Source organism: Trachypithecus francoisi, unplaced genomic scaffold (assembly GCF_009764315.1).
Source record: "Trachypithecus francoisi isolate TF-2019V2 unplaced genomic scaffold, Tfra_2.0 Lachesis_group3, whole genome shotgun sequence".
In the NCBI taxonomy this organism is placed as follows: domain Eukaryota; kingdom Metazoa; phylum Chordata; class Mammalia; order Primates; family Cercopithecidae; genus Trachypithecus; species Trachypithecus francoisi.
In genome coordinates, this window is record NW_022681468.1 from 158,343,632 (window position 1) to 158,368,700 (window position 25,069).

A 25,069-nucleotide genomic window follows, 5' to 3' on the forward strand; every position below is an offset into this window, starting at 1 on the left:
ACTTAGTCCCAAGAGGCTTTGCACGTGATGACCGATGCCGTTATTTATACCTGAGCATGCTGCAGTGACACACTCCTTAGAGCTTGTCCGAATATCCCCTCACACACACAAGTTAGTTTCTCAACCCACGTTTTGGTTCAGTGGAGCCGGGATGTCCCTGGAATATGGAGCTGTAGAAGTTTATAGAAGAGGAGAGCAGGGCTCTCACACATGCTCCTGTGCAGATGCTGAGTGGACGCCAGGACAGGCTGCAGCAAGTGGTGTGTCTTGGCAGGATGTGCCTGGCTCTACTATTTTACCGCCTCAAATTAGGTTACATTCCCTTTAGTGTTTAGAATAAGGTTGTTGTGAACCCTCATCCTGTTGGTCACAGCCAGTCCACTCTTTTATTTGGTCCAAAGGCCCTCAAGATGCTTACCTGGCCCCATGGATACCGTCTTGCTGATAAGCAAACAGAAGAAGAAATGGGAATGTGAACATGTGTCCTGTTCCCCAAAGTAGTCACTGCCTTGTGGCTGTGTCACTGCATAGTGGTGACATCCAGTATTGAGGCCAGCACCTGCCCACTGTGGGAAGCAATCCAGGCGCAGGGGCCTGGGGCTACTGCTGGCCAGGACTAGGGTGCCCCTTTCCCCAGCGTGGTGTTTCAGACGGTGCTCTAAGCCAGAGGAACCTGGCCCTGAGGCCAGAGCTCACCTTGCCAGCCACTCTGCTGGTGCTCCCACCAGCTGTCCCCATGGAGTGCCATGGAGCGGGGGCTGGGAGAGCAGCACACCAGTGTCATGAACTCCCCACCCCAACCCAGCTATCTGGCTGGGTCCCCCAGTCCATTGGATCTGTTCTAATATTGGTGGATCTCGAAGGAAAAGGGCTCAGTCATGACCCAACATGCATCTGGGAAAGGTCTCTCTGACTGTTGAGTGGATTATAAGGGAGGTGGGGTTCAAGATCAGTTAGGAGTAGTGGAGGGCCCTCAAAATGAGTTAGAAATAGTGGAGGGCCCTCAAAATCAGTTACGAGTAGTAGGGGCCACTCAAGATCACTTAGAAGTAATGGGGGTCCCTCAAGATCACTTAGGAGTAGTGGGGGGTCCTTGAGATCAGTTAGGAATAGAGTAGGATCCTCAGAATCAGTGAGCAGTGGTGGGTGTCCTCAAGATTATTAGTGGAGGGTAGGCTGAGATCAATTGGGAGTGGTGGCTCTGCAGGCTTCCTGGAGAGAGATGTGGCAGCTTAGAGCAGTGGGTGCAGATGGGAAGAGAGGCCTGGCTTGGAGACCTGGTCTATGTGGGTTTGGGTGGATTGAATGTGGAGAGGTAGAGGGTGATGTGGAGGATGGGACCATGGTCTCTGGCTTGGTCCCTGGGGGATGGCAGTGCTGGTGGTTGAGGTAGAGATGACTAACCTTTAGCCTCTGCTAAATAAATTTTTGCAGACCAAAAGTTGTTATTGTTTGTTTTTAAATGTTGCTGAAGTCCAATTTATTATTTTTAATGTACTTTTAAAAAGGTGACTGGCATCACATCTAAGAACTTTTTTGTGTAGTGCTAGGTACAAAAGATATTCTCCTACAATTTGTTCTAAACTTTTGTAGTTTTGCATTTTATGTAAAGCTGTAATCCATTTTTGATTATTTTGTATAAGCCGTGATATTTAGGTCAAAGTTCACTCTTTTGGTTATGGATATCCAATTGCTCCAGCACTGTTTTTGAAAAGGCGATTCTTCCATTGAATTGCTTTTTCTACTTTGTTAAATATCAGTTGGCTGTACTTGTATGGATCTATTTCTGTTGTTTAATTGTGTTCCATTGATCTATGTGTCTGATCCTCTACCAATAATACCACCCTGTCTTGATTATTATAGTTACTGAATAAGCCTTAAAATCAGGTATAGTGATTTGTCTCATTTCATTCCTCTTTTTCAAAGTTATTTTAGCTATTCCAACTTCTTTGCTTTGCCATAAATATTTTAGATTAAACTTGTCCATATTTACAAAAACACCTTGCTGGGATTTCGATGAGAATTTGAAAATAATTGACATCTTTATTATGTTGAGTCATCTAATCTATGAATATGGTACATTTCTCCATTCATTTATTCTTCCGTATCTTTCATCATTGCTTTGTGATTTTCAATAGACAAGTCCAATACATGTTTTGTTCAGTTTATACCTAAACATTTTATTTTATTTTATTTATTTATTTTGAGACGGAATCTTGCTGTATCACTCAGGCTGGAGTGCGGTGGCACAATCTTGCCTCACTGCAACCTCTGCCTCCTGGGTTCAAACGATTCTTCTGCCTCAGCCCCCTGAGTAGCTGGGATTACAGGTGCACACCACATGCCCGGCTAATTTTTTTTTTTTCTGTATTTTTGGTAGAGATGGGGTTTCACCACGTTGGTCAGGCTGGTCTCAAACTCCTGACCTCATGATTTGCCTGCCTTAGCCTCCCAAAGTGATGAGATTACAGGTGTGAGCCACTGCATCTGGTCCAGCATTTTATTTTCAATGATCATGAATCATATTGTTTTAATTTGTTTCATATGTGCATTGCTAGTATATAGAAACACAATTGATTTTGTATGTTTATGTTGTATCTTGTGACCTTGCTGAATTTGTCTAGTACTAGAAGATTTTCTATAGATTCCTTATGATTTTCTATGTAGACTATGTTATTTGTAAATAGCAATAGCTTTATTTCTTCTTTATGAATCATTATGTGTTTTATTTCCTTCTCAGGCCTTATTACACAGGCTAGAACTTTTAGTGCTATGTGCAATAGCAATGGTGAGAATGGACATTCTTTTCTGGTTTCTGATGTTAAGGAAAAAGCATCCAGTCTTTGTGCATTCCTTATGGTAGTAGCTATCTGTTTTTTATAGATGGCCTTGATCAGTTTGAGAAAGTTCTTTTCTAGTTTGCTGAGTGTTTTTATATCATGCATGTATGTTGGATCTTGTCAAATGCTTTTTCTGAGACAGTTGATATGATCTGGTGGTTTTTAGATTTAGCCTGTTAATATTGTGGATTATATGGCTTGATTTTTAAAAATATCAAACTAGCCTTCATGGTACATAATTCTTTTTACATATTGCTGGATTCTAGTGGCTAAGATTTTGTGGAGGTTTGTTGTGTCTGTGTTCATGAGGCATCTTGGTACTCTTTCTGTACTCTCTTTGGCATGGTAAAACGAGCCTCATAAAATTAGTTGGGAAAATATTCTCCTTAGCAAAGATTTCCAAGAAAGGAATTATGAGTTAAATTCCATACTGTAAGTTTTGTTTACATCTTCTGAATCTAAAGTGATGTAAGTTCATGAAAAGCACAAAGAGAGTAAAAAAGGAGAGTACTTCAGAAGAACTGAGAAGTGATTAAGTTATACAAGTACCCTTTTTTTAGATTCTAAAATGGCCTGCCCTGGGGATAATTGTGAAAGACTACTTCTGCGCCACAATTCTGCATTAGAGAGAGCATTTTAAAACGTTACCACCAAACATTACTTTTGGAGTTTGCTTGAAAATGTGTCTTGAATCAGAGGCAAATTATAAAGCAGTGCTGTGTTTCAGAAAAAAGGTTTTGGTTTCTCAGTGGTGTTATCACAGGGGATATGCTTTTAGTATTGAGTTAGTCTCCTCAACTTGTATATATACAGGTTGAGCACCCCAATCCAAAAATCTGAAATCCGAAACGTTCCAAAATCCAAAACTTTTTGAGTGCTGATATGATACTCAAAGGAAATGCTCTTTGGGGTATTTTGGATTTCAGATTTTCAGATTAGGGATCCTTGTCTGGTAAGTATACTGCAAATATTCCCAAATCCCAGACACTTCTCGTCCCAAGCATTTTGCCATTTTGGATAAGGGATTCTCAACCCGTGTGTGTGTCTGTGTGTGTTTACATAAGTGTATGTGTGTATGCATACATGTGTATGTATATACAGATATATGTATGTGTGTATGTATATACAGATATATGTATGTGTGTATGTATACATGTGTATGTATATACAGATATATGTATGTGTGTATGTATATACAGATATATGTATGTGTGTATGTATACATGTGTATGTATATACAGATATATGTATGTGTGTATGTATATACAGATATATGTATGTGTGTATGTATATACAGATATATGTATGTGTGTATGTATACATGTGTATGTATATACAGATATATGTATGTGTGTATGTATATACAGATATATGTATGTGTGTATGTATACATGTGTATGTATATACAGATATATGTATGTGTGTGTATATACAGATATATGTATGTGTATGTATATACAGATATATGTGTGTATGTATATACCAATGTATGTATGTGTGTATGTATACATGTGTATGTATATACAGATATATGTATGTGTGTATGTATACATGTGTATGTATATACAGATATATGTATGTGTGTATGTATACATGTGTATGTATATACAGATATATGTATGTGTGTATGTATACATGTGTATGTATATACAGATATATGTATGTGTGTATGTATACATATGTCTGTACATGTGAATACGTATGTATTTGTATGTGGGTGTGTATGTATGTGTGTGTGCGTATGTGAAATATCTATATTTAGGTCCAAAAAATAGGGCAGTTTGGAGAACAAAGTGGAATATACAATTTTAAAAGGGAGTAAAACAGCATACTTGCATTTCTTGTCAATGAAGACCAACCCTGACTGCCTTGCACTTATTATTAGTGGTGAAAAATCAGTGGAGAATTGCTGCACATGGCCTCACCATTCTCTGGTGCCCAGCTGAAAGATGGCTTTTGGAAGGTCACACAAGTTTGTGCTGCTTTCAGTTGCCAGCTGTAAGATGATAATAATACAGGATGTCTAGTTAAATTTGAATTTCAGATGAATAATGAATAATGGTTTAACATATGCTTGTCTCAAATATTACATGGGACATGGTTATACTAAAATATTCGTTGTTCATTTGAAGTTGAAGATGAATTGGATGTCCTGTTTTATCTGGTAAACCTAGCCTTTCTCCATATTTTTTCTGTGTTTGAACCTTGTTCACGTTCATCCAAGGTAAAACCAAAATAAGTTACAGGGTGCGTGTTGAAACTCTGTAGCAATAGACTGAGACAGTCATCTTTTCCTGGTAGATGAACAGGCTGGCAGACCTTGTGTAATACGTGTTTAATTTTTTCCACTGGTGGTTGTGACGAGATGGTTAGCTCTGGGCTGGGGGTTAGGGTGTCACACCCCTTCCCATAATAGTTTGTGTCCTGCACCATCATTGCTAACTCACACTTACTCTTCACAGTGATCTCACTTCATTTGTCTTGCCAGCATCTCATTATTCAGAAAGATTCTTACTCATCTACACATCTGCACCTCAGTCCTATTTGCAATTACCCTTTTAGGATGCCGCCTGAATTAGTGTTCATGCACTGCGGATAACCACTTTTACATACTTCCTGGGTCAGATATAGAAGCAGACACAGCATTTATCTATTGCATGCTTCACTTAAGTTGTCAACCATCACAAGCATTGTCTTGAATTATGTGTAGTGCTTGGATTCAACAATTGGCCTAAAGAATACATACATAATAGAAGTTCTCTGTCAACACCTTGAGAAACCAGATCCAGCAGGAGGCAGCTCTTGGAGTATTTTACAAATTACATCTGAAATCTGTACCATCCATTAAACTGGCTTATGTGGCTAGAATAGGAGGAGAGAAGAAATAAAATGGTTGTTTACTAATATTTTTACTCCCATTAAAAATGTCTAATGTTAATAAAACTTTAAATAAACATGATTGATCAATTAAAAAAAAGCAACCATACACCAGCAAGAGGAAGACTGACTGGGGAAAGCATTGTTGGCGGTTATCCTGCCATCTCTCTTTACAGCAACAATGGTCCCTGGAGCTTCCCATTCTGTTCCTTTCTGCTTTGTTCTGTTCCAGGCAGTTGGCAGAATTGCGCTGTGAACTCCAACCTTGTTGCTATGAATGTATTCTTTTATCTGTTTGATTTGTTTCAGCCCAGAGGAAGGAAATGTCTGTGACTCTTGTTTGCACTTTTGGCTGGTTTTAGGGCACCTGAGGCCATTCAAATTACAACTCTGCCCAAAGCAAAAGCTAAAGAATATTACTCTTTTCAGGACAGATGTCCTTAATGTAAAGTTAGAAAAAACATCATAGGACGCTTCACAGCAGCTGAACTGAAGGCCCTCCACGGCCTCCGTTTCATTTGAAAGGCTCTGAAGAATGTGGGCTCTGCACAGAGATGAGTAGGGGAGGACCCCCCAAAAAGCAGAGAGGGGCCTCCAGGGCCATCTTCTCTATGGCTTGTGAAAACTGAGTCCAGTATTCTCAAGTTTATGATGAGTTCTCAGATTTCTACAATTTTCAGCTAAATTCACTTATAATGAAGTTTAAAATCTTGTTTGTAATGATCTATTCACTCAAAATACTGAAATGAGACATTTGATAACTGCTAATATCTGGAATTCTAAGATATTTACATCTAGTCTGATTCTAAAAGAGTGTCAATAAATTGTAACTACAACACTTATATTGACTTAAATATGTTTTATTGGTTACACTGCATAAATACATATTTGCTAAGCATTGGTCTTTCAGTGGTCAGAATGGATATTTTCCTACAATTTTGATGTTATAGGAAGCAAAGAAATACACTTGCTGCAAGTCTATTGCCGTTTGTGAGAATGTTTCTGCAGCTGTCAAGCCTGGATACAGATTTTTCTAAATGGAAATGGTTTATGTGGTAAATATTCTCTGCTTCTTACCTTCTATATTCAAGCATAAAGAAATCTGTTTAGTTTCTGATAACCAGAAATTAGATACATGCTTGCATCAAATGTGTATTGGCCAAACCTCATGGGCAAATGTGTAGGGAAATCACTTGAGTTGGGCATTTTGAGGAGAAAGAGCCTCCACTGCCATCCCTGGGCCTTCTCTGCCTCAATTCTCAGCTGTGAAGCGCAGCCCTCTGCTGGGAAATCGTCTTGGAAATAAAGGCCTCTTCATTTTTCCTCTGGGAAAGGAGCATGGGCTTGTATCCTCCTTTAAAAAGGATCAAGAACATCACTGCACACCCATTAGGATAGCCACTATCAAAAATAAAACAGAAAATAAGTGCTGGTAAGGAATTGGGGAAGTTGGAGACCTTGCTCACTGTTGATAGGAATGGTGGTTCCCCAAAATATAAAACATATAAAACTACCATAGGATCCAGCAGTCCCACTTCTGGGTATATATCCAGAAGAATTGAACATGAAGACTTGGACAGAAATCTGTACATCCATTTTTATACAGCAGTAGCAAAAAGGTGGGAGCAACCCAAATGTCCTTCAGTCTATGAAAGGATAAGCAAAATCTGGCATATTCATACAAGGGAGTATTATTCAGCCTTTGAAATAAAGGAAATTCTGACTTGTGCTACAACATGCATGAACCTCAAGGACATTATGCTAAGGGAAATAAGCCAGTGACAAGAAACAAGTACTAAGCGATTCCACTTAGACGAGGTACCCAGAGTAGTCAAATTCGTTGAGACAGAAGGTACAATGGTGGACGATGAGGGATGCTGGGGGGTAATATGGAGTTGTTGTTTAATGGGAACAGTTTCAGTTTTACAAGGTGAAAACAGTCCTGTTGATGGTTGTACGACAATGTGAATATACTTAATGTCTTAGAAATGTACACTTAAAAATGTTGAAAGTGATAAATTTTATGTTATGTATAGTATACTACATTTTTTTTTAAGTATCAATGATTTGTGTCTGTCTGAAGATGGAAAGACCACTCATTCCTTCCTGTGCCCATGTAGATGTTTCTGTATTGTGGTGTAGTGTTGTGATGGACCTGTGCTGTCTCTGTCACATGACACCCTCGAGCACATGAGGTTCCCTTTCAGGTTGCCATACCAAGAACCCCTGTAGGTTTTCTCTGGCTCCCCATCACCTGATATAGGTTTGGCCAAGAGAGCCCCAGGGGAGGAAGCATGATGGCTGAGCTACCTCTGGGTCAAGCTTGGAGGAAGGGCTCCCCGTGACACTGGCCCAGGTTCTCAACCTACCAGCCCAACTTTTTCTTTTTCTTTTGAGGTAAAATGAAATGCACAAATGAGATGAGCCTTGACAAATCCATGCACCTGTGTAATCCAAGGCCATATCAAAATACAGAACATTCACATTCACATCATACCAGAAATCTCCCTCGTGCCCTGCCCCAGCCCTTCTGCCAGGCAACCTGTCTGATTTCTCCATCAGGGATTAATTCTGTCTATTCTAGAACTTCACGTGAAAGGGATCCACAGTGGCAGTCATTGCTTGGCAGAATGCCCCTGTGATCCATCTGTGCCGCTGCTTTATCAGTGACCTGCTCCTTTTTGTCACTGTCTGCATTCCATTGCGTCACCATGCCAGGGGTTGCTTGGCTACTTTCCTGTGGCTTAACTCCTGGGCTCTTCCCAGTTTGGTGTTTGTTGGAATAAGGCTGCTGTGAACATTCTTGTACAAGGCTTTCTGTGAACTGATTCTTTGGTTTCTCTTGGGTTAATGCCTAGGAATGGTATCAGGTCACAGAGAAGTTTACAAAACTGTTTTCTTCTCCTGCCCACAAGGTCCGAGGGTTCTGGTCGCTGGGCATCCTCACCAGCATTTGGCACTGACAGCCTGCTTGCTTAGGGCATTGCCGTGAGTGAGTAGTGGGTTTCATCGCAATTCTCATTTGCATTTCCCTTATCTGATGATGCTGAAGACGTTTATTGATCATTCGCATACTCTTCATTTGTGAACTACCTATCCATCTCTTTTACTGATTTTTACTGGGTTTGTTGTATTTTAATTGTTGACTTGCAGCTAGTTTTTTTGGGAAGTAAAGTTTTGAAATTTTTACGAAGTCTAATTTATCATTTTTTTATTTGTGGTTGTTGTTTCTGTGTCCTAAGAAGCTTTTGCCTACCCTAAGCCATGAAGATATTCTGTTTTCTTTATTAAAGCTTTATAGTTTAGCTTTTACATTGAGCATTGTGATTCATCTCTAATTTTTGTGTATAGTGTGAGGTAGGGATTGAGGTTTCTTTTTTCTATGTGGATACCCAATTTTTTCAGCATCATTTGTTGAAAAGATCATCATATCCATAATGAATTATAGTGGTGCCTTTGCAAAAATCAAATGGTCATGTAAGTGAGTGTCTATTTTTGGGCCCTTTATTCTGTTTCATTGTTGGTCATGCCATTACCACACTGCCTTGATTACCATGCCCTTACACTAACATCCCAAACTTCTGGTCATCCCATGTTCTTGGCTGTGCTGCAGTGTGATTGAGTATGTAATATTAACCTCTTGGCTCACACTCATTTTCCTTGTGCATAACATGGCAGTGATGTCACTGAGTGATGGTGATGACTAAGAAAATTCTGACAATGACATCAGGCACAGCATACACATAGGACATCTTTAGTAAATGTGTCTCTTCATATTGGATTCCGGAAAGTGAGCTCATGTCTTTGTGTACTATCACCACATCATTGTCGTATAGGTAGGAGGTCAGTGCAGGAACAACAGGGTGAAATAATTTTAATTCAGATCTTTCATTCTGTGGCAGAGGAAAAAGATGTAGCTCCAATTACTTAGTTCCAGTGTTGATCTTGGCCATTTTATTTTGCAGCATTCTCTAATCTTTCAAAATTGACCAGTCTAAGCCTCACTTTTGTCATATGTAAAATGAAGACAGTACCCCTCAAGATCATTGTCAAGACACAGATCCATTCAGGCATGTGAAAGCACTTTGTAAAACATAACATCCTGAAATGCTGTCTTGACCTTTCTCTCTCCATTGGGATTGCAGATACTCAGAGGGAAGGACAGATTTTTCATTTTCATTTTTTGTGTCTGACTCAGATATGAGGTCTCACTTCATTGATTTGGTATTGATTTGGCATTGATGAACAGAACATTTAAAATCGTTGACTAAGAGTATTTACAGACTTAAAGAGCCAGCTGTTGCCTTCTTAAAGGTTTTGATTTAAGGCATAAACCCGGGCAAGTTTGAACAAGTGTGGGACACTTGCGACAACTGTAGGACACAGACGCTTGGACTCCAACAAACAGCTGATGGTGGTGATGAGACTGTACAGCCACCAGCTTCATGCCTCTTGAGATATGTTTGGAATGTCCCAAAGTCCCTTAACCCAGAGGAAGGGTGAGTGCCCCAGACAGGGAGCAGGTGGGCATGAGAAAGATGAAGAGAAGAGCAGGAAGAGGCTACCACAGCAGCAGAGATCGCCGCGTTCACTTTGAGCCCCGAGCAGTGGCTTTGAGGCTTATTTGGAAGCGTTTCCAACTCTTCGGTTAAGTGTGTCTGGATCTCAGGTAACAGACTCAGGTGTAAGGAACAGCCCTTTTCCTTCTCTCTGAGTCTGCTTAGATTCTGAGCTCCCATTCCACACAGCCTGTGCCAGAATCATTTTGGGTGTTTTCTTTCTCCCTGGGTTGTGTTGGAGGTAGGATCTTTCTTCAGAACTGAAAGGGGGAGGTCCTCAAGAAGGAATGGCCACCCCCAGGCTGATGGGCATTGGTCCACACGAACAGGCTCCGCAGTGTCCATGCGTCTGCCTGCCTCATGTTACATCTATCTGCACATGGTGAAGGTTGGGAGCATTTGACATCTTGATTGGAACAACCCAATGTCTGGTGTCCTCATATCATGCCAAGATGGTCTCCACTTCCTGGAGCTTTCACCCAGCAGGGGGCAGAAGCCCATGGAACCAAGAAGGAAGATGGCAGAAGCCTTCTTTCATCTGCTCAGGTTGTGACTTCCAGAACAAAACCAGCATGGATGAAAGATCAAATGTGGGAGGCCTCCCTGTCTGGAACCTGTTCATTACCATGTTGATGGTGCCAGGCCATGCTTGAGTCAGAGAATTTGTTGGAGCCACAGAAAATAATACAGTGCCTCAGCAGACCCCGTCCCAGGTCCAGTGCGCCTCAGCAGACCCCGTCCCAGGTCCAGTGCGCCTCAGCAGACCCCGTCCCAGGTCCAGTGCCACCCCTGTCCTCTGAGGAGAGGGAGGGTGTTTTCATGTCTCTAGATTTGACCTGTGGGCACTCCCGCCTTTCCCTGATGTCTGTGCTCCCCTTTCTGTTGGTCTCTTTGGTTTTATCTGCTTCATTAGTTGGCACGATCATTCACTCATTTAACAGATATTTATGGAGCATGTACCAGGGACCAGGGACATCAAATGCAAAAGGAAATGAGCATGAGCACTTTTCCCTGCTTGGATAGAGCCAGTTCAATGCACAGACACTCAGAGACACAGCGATGAAGAAGGGACCATGCCCTCCTCCAGTCATCGTGTACATCTTCTGGCCCCTGGCTTAGGGACCTGCCCAGGATAAAGCGGGAGAGGGAAGCAGCTGTGACAAATCTCCGCCCAGAGGATGGGGACAATAAATGCTTTGTGTTAGCCAGTACAACCCTTGAAGGCCAAAAGCTCAGGGAGGTGGGTTCCCAGGAGAGAAAAAAGTACAGATTGGTGAGAAAATATTCCAGGCAAATTTGAATCAGGACCATACACTCTCTCACCTTACTTCCACCGTTTTCTCCATACTGTTCTTCCATGAGTAGCTGATCTCAAAGATGACTAAGGCCTACAAAAGAACAAGCTTGCAGAAAAACCTGAACATAAAAAAGAAAGAGGTTATATAATTACTTGTCATTGACTATAGTCATTCTACTGTACAATATACTATGAGGAGAGGATCTTGTGTGTTCCCACCACAAAGAAATTGTAAATGTTTGATGCACATGCTAATTACCCAATTTAAACATTACACAATGTAAACATCTATTGAAACATTACATTGCACTGCAGAAATAAACATAGTTATGTGTCCATTAAAAGTTTTTAAAAATTTTTTTTTTTTTTTTTTTTGAGACGGAGTCTTGCTCTGCCACCCAGGCTGGAGTGCAGTGGCCGGATCTCAGCTCACTGCAAGCTCCGCCTCCCGGGTTTACGCCATTCTCCTGCCTCAGCCTCCCGAGTAGCTGGGGAAAAGTTTTTAAAAATTTAAAAAGAAAATAGTAACAAAAATGTAAAAGAAAGACATAAGCAAATGTCTAAGAATTGAATGATTCAGTGACCAGCTCAAGAATTCAAAAAAGTAAAGTTCTGTACTGAAAAAGAAACTGCCGATCTCTAAAGCAGAATTTAAGCATAGCAGAAAGATTCAGAGGAGCGAGTGAGACGGAGGAAAATAGGGCCCAAGCTGGCAGAATTCAGGGTGGAAAGTGGAAAAGAAAAAAAACAAAATGATGCCAACACAGAGATTAACCAGGAAGCCACAAAAGAGGAAGCCTCCTTGAAAATGCAGACACTATGGACAGGATAGGAGAAACCACACAAAAGGAACAAAGCCTCACCATAATTTGATTTTATGTCTTTTTTATTTTTATTTTTTTGAGATGGAATCTTGTTCTGTCACCCAGGCTGGAGTGCAGTGGTGTGACCTCGGCTCGCTGCAACCTCTACCCCCGCAGGTTCAAGCAATTCTCCTGCCTCAGTCTCCTGAGTAGCTGGATTATAGGTGCACACCAACATGCCCATTCAATTTTTGTATTTTTATTAGAGACAGGGTTTCACCATGTTGGCCGGGCTGGTCTCAAACTCCTGGCCTCAAGTGATCCACCTTTCTCAGCCTCCCAAAGTGCTGGGATTACAGGCATGAGCTACCATGCCCAGCCTGATTTTCTAACAAAGAGTTTTAGGAAAGAAGGAGAACATTAAAGTATACAATAAAAGAAAACTGTGTAAATATACAGGCCAGACTTGGCTCTGTCATTCAAAAGGAACAATTGCATTTTGGTAAATGATACAGTTTAGCTCTGTGTCCCCATTCAGATCTCATCTTGAATCATACTCCCGTGATTCCCACGTGTTGTGTTAGGGACCTGGTGGGAGATAATTGAATCATGGGGTGGTTTCCCTCATACTGTTCACATCATAGTGAATACGTCTCACAAAATCTGATGGGTTTATCCAGGGTTGCTGCTTTTGCATCTTCCTCATTCTCTCTTTGCCTCCTGCCATCCATGTAAGACCTGACTTGCTCCTCCCTACCTTCTGCCATGATTGTGAGGCTTCCCCAGCTGCATGGAACTGTAAGTCACATTAAACTTCTTTCTTTTGTAAACTGCCCAGTCTCAGGTATGTCTTTATCAGCAGCACGAAAACGGACTAATACAGTAAATTGGTACCAGTAGAGTGGGGTGTTGCTGAAAAGATACACAAAATGTGAAAGCAACTTTGGAACTGGGTAACAGGCAGGGATTGGAACAGTTTGGAGGGCTCAGAAGAAGACAGGAAAATGTGGGGAAGTTTGGCGCCTCCTAGAGACTTGTTGAATGGCTTTGCTCAAAATGCTGATAGTGATATGGACAATAAGGTCCAGGCTGAGGTGATCTCAGATGGAGATAAGGAACTTGTTGGGAACTGAAGCAAAGATGACTTTTCATGTTTTAGCGAAGAGACCAGCAGCATTTTGCCCCAGCCCTAGAGATCTGTGGAACTTTGAACTGGAGAGAGATGATTTAGGGTACTTGGTGGAAGAAGTTTCTAAGCAGTAAAGCATTCAAGAGGTGACTTGGGTGCTGTTAAGAGCATTCAGTTTTAAAAGGGAAACAGCTTAAAAGTTTGAAAAATTTGCAGCCCGACAGTGTGATAGAAAAGAAAATCCCATTTTCTGAGGAGAAAGTCAAGCCAGCTGCAGAAATTTGCATAAGTAACGAGGAACCAAATGTTAATCCCCAAGACAATGGGGAAAGTGTTTCCAGGGCATGTCAGAGGTCTGCACAGCAGTCCCTCCTATCACAGGCCTGGAGGCCAATGGAAAAAAACGTGGTTTTGTGGGCCAGGCCCAGGGTCCCCAAGCTGTGTCGAGCCTAGGGAGTTGGTGCCCTGTGTCCCAGCTGCTCCAGCCATGGTTGAAAGGGGCCAACGCAAAGCTTCAGCTGTGGCTTCAGGTGATGTAAGCCCCAAGCTTTGGCAGCATCCACGTGGTGCTGAGTCTGTGGGTACACAGAAATTATTAATTGAGGTTTGGAAACCTCCGCCTAGATTTCAGAAGGTGTATGGAAATGCCTGGATGCCCAGGCAGAAGTTTGCTGCAGGGGCAGGGCTCTCATGGAGAACCTCTGCTAGGTCAGTGCAGAGGGAAATGTGGGGTCAAAGCCCCACACAGAGTCCTTACTGGGGCACCGCCTAGTGGAGCTGTGAAAAGAGAGCTGCCGTCCTCCAGACCCCAGAATGGTAGAACCACTGACAGCTTGTATTGTGTGCCTAGAGAAGCCACAGACACCAAATGCCAGCCTACAAAAGCAGCTGGGAGGGAGGCTGTACCCTGCAAAGCCACAGGGGTAGAGCTGCCCAAGACCATGGGAACCCACCTCTAGCATCATCATGATGTAGAGGTGTGACATGGAGTCAAAGGAGATCATTTTGGAGCTTGAAGATTTGACTGCCCCGCTGGATTTTGGACTCGCATGGGGCCTATAGCCTGTTTGCTTTGGCCAGTGTCTCACATTTGGAACAGTGGTATTTACCCAATGTCTGCACCTCCATTGTATCTAGGAAATAAGTAGCTTGCTTTCGATTTTACAGGCTCTTAGGTGGAGGGGACTTGCCTTGTTTCAGATGAGACTTTGGATTGTGGACTTTTGAGTTAACGCTGAAATGAGTTAAGACTTTGGGTGACTGTTGGGAAGGCATGATTGGTTTTGAAATATGAGGACATGAGATTTGGCAGGGCTCAGGGTTGGAATGCTATGGTTTGGCTCAGTGTCCCCACCCAAATCTCGTCTTGAATTGTACTCCCAGAATTCCCACAAGTTGTGGGAGGGATCCAGTGGGAGATAATTGAATCATGGGGGCGGTTTTCCCCGTACTGTTCTCATGGCAGTGAATAAGTCGCACAAGATCTGATGGTTTTATCAGGGGTTTCCACTTTGGCATCTTCCTTGTTCTGTCTTTGCCTGCTTCCGTCATGTAAGATATGACTTGCTCCTCTTTGCCTTCCACCATGATAGTGGGGCTTCCCCAGCCACGTGGAACTGTAAGTCCAATTAAACCTCTTTCTTTTGTAAATTGCCCAGTCTCAGGTATGTCTTTATCAGCAATGTGAAAATGGACTAATAAAGTAAGCATTAAAAAGACTGAACAAGACTGACTGTCATCCTGGTGAATTTCTCGATTTCCATGGTGATTCTTTCTTGGCACAAAAGCAGAAAAGGGACTGGCGCTGTGGCTCACACCTGTAATCCCAGCACTTTGGGAGGCCGAGGTGATCATGAGGTCAGGAGATCAAGACCATCCTGGCTAACATGATGAAACACCGTCTCTACTAAAAAAAAAAAAAAACAAAAAAATTAGCCGGGCGTGGTGGCAGGTGCCTGTAGTCTCAGCTACTCGGAGGCTGAGGCAGGAGAATGGTGGGAACCTGGGAGGCAGAGCTTGCAGTGAGTGGAGATCGCGCCACTGCACTCCAGCCTAGGTGGCAGAGTGAGACTGCGTCTCAAAAAAAAAAAAAAAAAAAAAGCAGAAAAGATTAGGAACATAGGTAGGTAGAATCACACTGGGTCAGCGTCTGCCAGGCAACACTTTCTGAAAGATACTGGTTTCTGAGAAATTCTGAGTGGAACAATGGGGCCCTCAATGATTTCCTATTTAGCCAAATTATCCCAAGTATAAAGACAAAGATAATAGATAGATTTTTTTCAAGTATGCCATAAATCAGAGAGCTTAGCTGCTATGAGCTCTTTTGAATACGGGTTTTGAATAAAACTATTAAATATCAAAATCCAGCCAAAATAAAAGTGAATAGAAGTACAGAGCTTAGTATAAATGGGTGGCGAACCTTGGATATGTATAAACATAGAAGTGAGATAGGCCATCTGCATGAATTACAGTGAAAGTATGTGATATAAATGATGTAAACCTTGCAAATAATATTATAACTTAGGAAAGTCTTTGGCTGGGTGAAGGGAGTGGATGTGTGAGTATCTAATGGCCTCATCTTTCTTAGCAAAATAATTGACAGTCACAACGTTGAAGAGGCTATCTTAAAAAATGAGGGTGATAACTTCAAGGCTTTTCATAATGTTTTTGTTGTCTTTAGAACGATGGTTTAGGAAGACATCTCTTATAGTAAAGAAGCATTTATCTGAAATTTAGCAGTTCTTTCTGTTTGGCTGTCTTGTCTTTCCTTTCCTTTCATCATCTTTATAGTGAAAAATATGACTTGTCGAATGCTCAGTGTGTTGTGGGCACGGAGAATACTGGTGAGCTGGCATTCATGCACAGAGCATCCTTGCAAAGCAGCAGGTGTTGCTATGGAAATAAAACAGGTGAAGTAATGGAGGGTCGGGGGTGAGATGCGGCTCAGGAAGGCCTCTCTGAGGAGTGCTTGGATAAAACTCAGATGCTGAGCCGGAGCCAGCCTGGCAGAAGGAGCAGGCTTCAGTGTCCTGAGCATGAAGGAGTCTGTTCCAGAAACTGAACAAGGGCCTTGGTTCAGTGTCCCTGGTGCTCTAACAGGTGATCGATCTGCCTAGTGGCTAGTGCTGCCCTACTATGCTCTTCATGCTTTGGACTGTGTCTTCATCTTTTTGCCTACCTAACTGGCCTGTAAGATTGTCTGGAAGATGTTCAATGAATGTATAAAGATGCACGTATGAATGAAATAACCCATGAATGAATGAATAGATTCTTTGAGGGTGTCAGGTTAATGACATATGACGATCTATGCCATGAGCTGTTTCTTATTTTTAAGTTTGACATTGTCAAAGTAGACCTCCTTTTGGAAAGACGATGAAATCCACATTTTCCAGCATGGGATTTAGGCTGCTGCTGAGGGCTCGTGACCAGGCAGTTCTAGTTTGATATTCTGGCATCCTCCTGTGAACCACATGAATTTGTCTTCTGAGTTTTAGGTTCTAAGGTACACGTGCAATCAGAAAAATGAAGTTCATGGCCAAGATCCTTGTCTATATTTGTTTGAGAAGAAAGTAAGTTGAGATATTTTACATCAGGTAGGTTTAGGAGGCAGTGCCCTTTGAAAACCTTGAGTGTAATGATTTTGCTAACTTTACGCTTACCTATTCTTTGCTGTAAGGATATTTATGTAACAGATATGGCAACTCTCAAAAACAGGGTAATGAGTAATTTTAGCTCTTTTAAAATAAATGTATCCTCTTTTTTGGCAAAGATTGCTTGGTGTGGGAGTCTGCATTTTGACAATCAAATATATAGGTTCGCTATTTTGTTGAAGCAGCTGTGATTTACTGGCTAACATGTGGAATGCTCACTCTTAAGAGGCCACACCCCTGGGGATGGAGCAAAGACACTCATCCTCCTCCCTGGAAGCCCAGCTTAGTAAGATTGGTGGGAGGTCGCTGATGCTCCTACCTGCCTGGCGAATTTCTCGATTTCTGCTGGGGATGCAGGCGTGCGTTTGAATCACAGCACCCGCTTTGTGTTCGAATGAGGTGTCCTGGGGTGACATCGAGGAGCAGAGCTTTATGTGTATGGTATTTTTTGTCTTTGAGACCCAGGCTGCAGAGAGGCTGACAAAGTTTTCAGCATGTAGCTGGAGCATCCTTTGAACATTGTTCTCCAACCCCTTGAAATGCATGCCCCGCAGGCCACATTGTTTTCGCCCCATTTTACTCTCTGTAGTTTTCACATGGAACCATACATCTTGTAGAGTTTTATTCAGAGAATTTAGAAAACTAAGAGTGTCTTTTTAACTAGTTATTGTCTATGGAGATCTTAGAGTACTCCGTGAGGGTACGCAGCCTTCCCCTCCACTTTGAGGTCAATCTGTACAAAGACATTCTCGGAAACATGTGTTACAGTGCATTTCCCAAGCGATTTGCCCCCTTGGTCCTGAGGGGTCTGCCTGGATTAGAGATGAAGTCTCTTCAGGCTCTACAATTGCTGATCTGTCTTATGTAACAAAGTCCCGGCAACTGACACTTGCAGTGTGCTATTTAAAGGAAGTTTTCTGTGAATCTCTTTGCAAGTGAAGAGAAGCTTGTCTGGTTATTTGTGATGTTTCTTCTCTGCCCACGAAGAGGCAGGGTGGCCAGGCTGGGGGTGCAGGCCTGTGTTTGAATCATAGCCCCTCCACAGCACCCGCTTTGTGACTGGACCTTCTTGGAACCTGTTTTCTCATCTGTAAACTAGGTACGCTCGTCAAATTTCTTGTTTTCTTTGTTGCTTCTTTGTCTGTTTCCTAATAAATAACAGAAACTGGAGGGAGCTGGGAGGCGGGGTCCATGATGCACAAGGATTCCCAGTCAGGTACAGCTGGGTCGAGGGTGTGTCTGCCCCCAGAAAGCAGCACTTTGGGAAGCCCATGCCTGTGTCTGCGTACATGGCTCTGTTTCCCACTGTTTGACTATGCCATTTTCTCTCTCCCTACTGAGTTCCTTATATACATGGGAGCAGATGACCGTCAGTAGCTTCCTCACTTCAGAGAGCTACCACTGTACAATACCAAAAGACCAGGAACAAGAGAAAAAATAAATACATTAGACCACATCAAAATTAAAAACTTCTGTGCTGCAAATACTACCTTTAAGGAAGCAAAAAGCCCACAGAATGGGAGAAAATATTTGTAAATCGTATCTGATAAGGAACTCATATCTATAATATATAAAGAACCCTTATAACCCAGTAATAAAAAGACAGCCCAATAACAAATAGAAAAGACACTTGACATTTCTCCAAAGTTGGTATACAAATGGCCAGTAAACACATGAAAAGATAGTCAACATCATCAGTCATTAGGACACAAAAACCAAAAGCAAAATGAGACAGCACTTTACATCCACTCAGATGTGTAGAATCGAAAACACAGACAAGTGTTGACAAGGAGGTAGAGAAATTGGAACTATCATATCTATGTTTCTGGCGGGAATATAAAATGGTACAGCTCTTTGAGAAACAGTTTGCTAGTTACTCAAAAAATTAAACATAGAATTTCCATATGACCCAGTAATTCCACTTCTAGGGAAAAGAAATGAAAACATGTTCACACAAAAACTTATACATGAATGTTTATTATCATTATTTATAATAACCAAAAACTAGGACCAACCCAAGGTCCATCAACTGATGAATGGTTAAATAAAATGTAATATACAATGGCATATTGTATATTGTGTTATTATTCAGCAACATAAAGAAATGTAAAACTGGGCTGGGCTCGGTGGCTCACGCCTGTAATCCCAGCACTCTGGGAGGCTGTGGTGGGCAGATCATGAGGTCAAGAGAACAAGACCATCCTGGCCAACATGGTGAAACCCCATCTCTACTAAAAATACAAAAAACAAAACAAAACGAAACAAAAAAACTAGTTGGGTGTGGTGGTACGCACCTGTAGTCCCAGCTAGTTGGGAGGCTAAAGCGGGAGAATTGCTTGAACCCAGGAGGTGGAGCTTGCAGTGAGCTGAGATCACGCCACTGCACTCCAGTCTGGTGACAGAGCGAGAGTCCGTCTCAAAAAAGAGAAATGAAAAACTGATTTATGCCACAACATGATTGACCCTGGAAAATATGCTAAGCAAAAGGAGCCAGTCACAAAAGACCGCATATTATATGATTGCATTTATATTAATGCCCAGAATAGGCAAACCAATAGAGACAGAAAGTAGTCTCATGGTTGCCTAGGGCTGGGGGCCTCGGAGGGAATGGTAAGTGACTGCTGGTGGGCGCAGGGTTTCTTTCAGGGTGATGAAAATGCTCTAGAATTATATTGTGCTGATGGTTGCACAACTCTGTGAATATACTAAAAACCAATGAACTGTACATATTAAATGGGTGAATTCTATGATAAGTGAATTAGATCTTAATAAAGCTGGTTAAAAAATAAAAATTTACAAATTAAAATAAAAAGAATCGTCCAGCCCTGATTTCAAATTCCTGGAGGACTCTGGTCTAGCTTGTGGGGAGCCAACCATTGGATCCAGTGTTGGGACCTGTTATAAGAGCACAGCTACCAGAAAGTGGTGGGGCCAGTTTTCTGTAAAGTAGGCAGGCAGAGAGAGAAATAGGTGTCCATGTGTGAGGATAGCAATGGTGTCTTGTTACTAGGATTAAAATAAATAAATGCATGGGAAGCATTTAGTACTGTGCCTGACACACTGTACATGTTGACTATAATGATTGCATCAATGTCAGTTTACATGGGGAAGAATTGTGAGATATCTCATAGAAAATATAGCTCAAAAAATAGTCAAGTGATGATCTCAACCTAAAGGAACCTGAAGAGAAGTGTCAGGATAAAATGGGATTTAACTCTGACTTTATTACTTGAAACTTTGAAGGCAAATGGTGTGTGGTTGATTGCTTAAGTGGGATACATCTATACCTTATATTTTTAAATATATAGACGAAGTCGTCTATTTATAGACAGTCTGAATTACTTTTCAGTAGTAATTTATATACTCCATTGCCTGCTTGCAAGATAATTTACTGATTTCTGTGTTTTGCTGTTATTAGCTTTCCATTGTTGCTTCCTGTGATATGAAGTGCTAAGTGATTGCCAGCAGAAGCCAATAATAAGAATGTTTAAGGATGGAGTGGGGCAGGAGTGGGCTTGCTTTCATCAACCTTTGCATCTGACACTTAGTACGTGAGCTGTATTCAACTTCTTAGTTGCCATGTGAATGATACCACTTCACAGTGTGGAGGTGAGGGACTGGATATTTAAAACACCTGTATACCTAGGCCATAATCACAAAACCATAAATACTGTGATTATAATTTTGATAATTACATATATTGAATATGTTTGATATTACATATAAAAATAATATAATGTATACTTATACATTATATATGACATATAATATATAACCACTTGTATGTTACTTATATGTTATATATAATGTACTTTATTTAGTTTGTTACCTGTATAATATATAAGTACTTATATGTAAGTATATAAACATATATGCTTGTATAAAAATGAAGTGTTTTTGAATTATACACATATGATTATGTTAGAAAAAAATAGACTACACAGGTAGACAAAATAAAATACATTGGAATTTCAAAATTCCATATTCCCAAACGACCAATACTGGTATCTGTCCTTCCAGATTTTATTTATTTAGCTCTGCAAATACATGTAGATCACACTAGTCATATTCTTTTCTCTCTGAATATTTACTAAACATCCATGTGCATTAATAAATGCAGATCTACATTTTTTTTACTTTTTGGTTTTAAGATAATTTTAGACTTACAGAAGAGCTGCAGAAAGCATGCTTGCTTTCCTCTCTCTAGCACCCAACTTACTTGCAGCCTTCTTGAGCTCATCAGGCTTCCCCAGAAGTGTCATATTCTTAGTTTTTAGGTTATACTTTTCCCCCTAAGCCATTTATCCAACAAAAAGAAATTACTGGGCTTTTATTCCATTCGTAATTTATAACAGCAATTCAAGGGTTCTGCCCTTTATTAGATTCTTGCTTTTAAAATGTGGTTTTCTAGCTCAAAGTCCATCCTTAGTTTAATCTCTTATTATTTGGAGAAGAGAAGCTAGTTCTCTTCCAGCCTGATAAATCTCTACATGCATGGACCACTCCATTCATTTCTGCTTACAAATTGGCCAGTTCTTTTCTGAGCTCATCGCTTTTCTGAGCTCATTTCTTTCTTGTATCACCTTGCCAAACCCAGCCATCAGTGTCCCTCTGTCTCACAGGACTGATCTTTTGTCCTCCACTTATTCTCAAGTAGAGGACCTGCCCTGAGGATGCCCACAGGAAGTAGTTTTACCATACTCTCCACCCATCCCATGATACTAGGACTACATAAATTATTTTAAAATTTTTTTACAGCAGCAGCAGACCACTAGCAGATGCTCATTTCTGTATCAATCACCATGAGTTCTGTTATGCTTCAGTAATAAACAGCTTCAGAATCTCTGTGGTTTAGAAAAGCTTATTTCTTACTACCATCCCTTGTCCATCCCCGGTCAGCAGGGGCTATCACACTGCAGACCCAAAGAGCAGCCACTGCATAGTGGCTGGTGGAGGTAGGAGTGTGGGAGGTCAGGCCGTAGCTCTCAGGCTTCCACCTGAAAGAGGCACATCACCTCTCTGCCCACTCTTTATCAGTCAAAGCCAGGCCCACGGCCTCACCCCTCAAAGACAGGGAGGCCGCTGTCTCCCTTCACCTGGAAGCAGGGAAGCCAGACACACTTTGTTAGGAGCACTTGTGACTACCATTATACCCTTTTGTTGAAAATGTTAGTGGTTTCTATTTTTTTCTCCCTATAAAGAGAGAGGCAATGAATATCATCTTTTCTCTGTACCTCTTTGTTCCTGTCCTTTTATTTTTTAAAGATACAGTTACAGACTTGGAAGGACTGTGTTAAAACGTTTGGCACCAAGGCTGTTACTAGCATATGTGGTACCTGCCTAGTCCATCCTCACTGCTATAACAAAATCACTTAGACTGGGTAATTATAAATAATAGAAATGTATTTCTCACAGTTTGGGAGTCTGAGAAGTCCACTTTCAAGGCACTGCCATATTCATTGTCTGATGCAGCCTTGCTCTCTGCTCCATCCATGGTGCCTTGTTGCTGTTCTCTCAGCTGGGGGGAGATGGAAGGGCAAACGGGATGAATGTGGCATCCTCATGTGGCAGAAGAGATGGAAGAGGGGGCAACTCTCTGATGGCTCTCTTGTAAGGGCATGAATCCCATTCAGGAGGGGGAGGCCCTCATGACTTAATCACCCACAGAGGCCTCAATTCTTAATACCACCACCTTGAGGCTTAAGTTCTGTCTACGAATGTTGGTAGGACACATACATTAAGCCACAGCAGTGCCTCTGTGTACAACTTGGAGAAAGGCAGGTGGGCAGCAGGTTGGTATGAATAAGGTTCTGCCCCTTTGCAGCCCAGGCCAAGGGCATGGGTGGCGGCTGGATTTCAGGCTCTGCTGGTCCTCGGCCTGTTAGGTGACACAGGATATCACCCTAGTTGTGCGCAGGACTTACCAAAAACCCAGGAAGCTTAGGTTCCCATCTAAAGTCAATCCATGCTTTCAGAAATTGCCAACATGTCCTGACTTTTAGAGCCCACAGGAGAACAAAAGCCTTGGGTTTTTCAAAGATCAGAAAAGGAAAGGCCCAAAGGAGAGAGATTTATTCTGTAGAATTCATTCTAGTCCGTAAATTATATTGAATTTCTGGATAGAGTACAGCGAAACAGAAAAATGTGACTAAAATGCACCTCATCGCCTGGTGTCTGATTTCTCGATTGCAGAAGGGCATCTCCTTCCTTAGAATGGAGGTTTTTTTTTTTTAATCAGTCCTGACCACAGGCTGCTTCTCCAGACTTTCAGCAAAATCTCACTGACAAGCCGTGAGTGACGGGGAAATGATCTAGGGTGCTGTAATACAAACAGGAGAAACTGGATGTGAATAACTGACTTAAATTGGATGAAAAGCCTGGACAGCAATGGGAGGCACCCAGTTGAAATATTTGGACCTTTATTTTATTTTATTTTATTTTTTGAGACGGAGTCTGGCTCTGCCGCCCAGGCTGGAGTGCAGTGGCCGGATCTCGGCTCACTGCAAGCTCCGCCTCCCGGGTTTACGCCATTCTCCTGCCTCAGCCTCCCGAGTAGCTGGGACTACAGGCGCCCGCCACCACGCCCGGCTAATTTTTTTGTATTTTTTAGTAGAGACAGGGTTTCACCGTGTTAGCCAGGATGGTCTCGATCTCCTGACCTAAAACCTACCAAGCAGAGGAGCCAGGGAAACGGTGCTCATAGACGGAAACTAGTTCATGGCCTCAGCACGATGGCGTGCCCAGAGCTGCATCACTTCATCATTTTCTTCTGATTTGGGTTCTGAAAATGTAATTCTGAAATTTTGTTGTGTGAATTAAGTGGATTGAGGCAAGTTTTGGGGTTATTTGGTTTCTTTATTAGTTTGCCTTTCTTAATGTACTGTCACATGACAGACACCTTCATATCCCCTCTCAAGTGTCCTTCCTCAGAACGGCCTTCCCATGGGATGCGCAGGCATAAGTGCATGTGAAAAACATAACACAGTTATAAATAATACACGTAAATTAAATTCTGGCATTAATAATTTGTTTGCCAAAGGATTTACCCTAGGATTCTTTTAAGTAGTAAAGGTCTCAATGTATGTTTAACATGTGATTCTAATTTTTTTTTTTTTTTGAGACAGAGTCTCACTCTGTTGCCCAGGCTGGAGTGCAGTGGCCGGATCTCAGCTCACTGCAAGCTCCGCCTTCCAGGTTCACGCCATTCTCCTGCCTCAGCCTCCCGAGTTGCTGGGACTACAGGCACCTGCCACTGTGCCCAGCTATTTTTTTGTATTTTTAGTAGAGACAGAGTTTCACCGTGTTAGCCAGGATGGTCTCAATCTCCTGACCTGGTGATCTGCCCGCCTTGGCCACCCAAAGTGCTGGGATTATAGGCATGAGCCACCACGCCTGGCCATGTGATTCTAATTTTTTTTTTTTTTTTTTTGAGATGGAGTCTCGCTCTGTCACCCAGGCTGGAGTGCAGTGGCCGGATCTCAGCTCACTGCAAGCACCGCCTCCCGGGTTCACGCCATTCTCCTGCCTCAGCCTCCCGAGTAGCTGGAACTACAGGCGCCCGCCACCTCGCCCGGCTAATTTTTTGTACTTTTTAGTAGAGACAGGGTTTCATCATGTTAGCCAGGATGGTCTCGATCTCCCGTCTCAGCCTCCCAAAGTGCTGGGATTACAGGCTTGAGCCACCGCGCCCGGCCATGATTCTAATTTTTAAAGTGATTTTTCCTAATATAATGGGATCAGTTGTTAAGGAGAAGAAACTGACTAATATTTTAGACAGCTTTTTCCTCCCTTTTCTGCTTTTGTGAGGAAGGAATCAAATATCTCTTTTGTTTATTCCAGGAAGGACATGCTAGAATTGCATGTGTACCTGTGGGCCCTCTACCCAAGGTTTGATGTTACCGCAGAGTGATTGGA

The 25,069-nt window shown here is 42.0% G+C and overlaps 1 protein-coding gene across 1 annotated transcript in view; it reads left to right on the forward strand.

Moving 5' to 3' along the window:
• Positions 1-25,069, forward strand: part of OTUD7A (OTU deubiquitinase 7A) — a 386,019-nt gene that overhangs the window by 31,167 nt on the left and 329,783 nt on the right. The gene's annotated exons all lie outside the window — the stretch shown is intronic.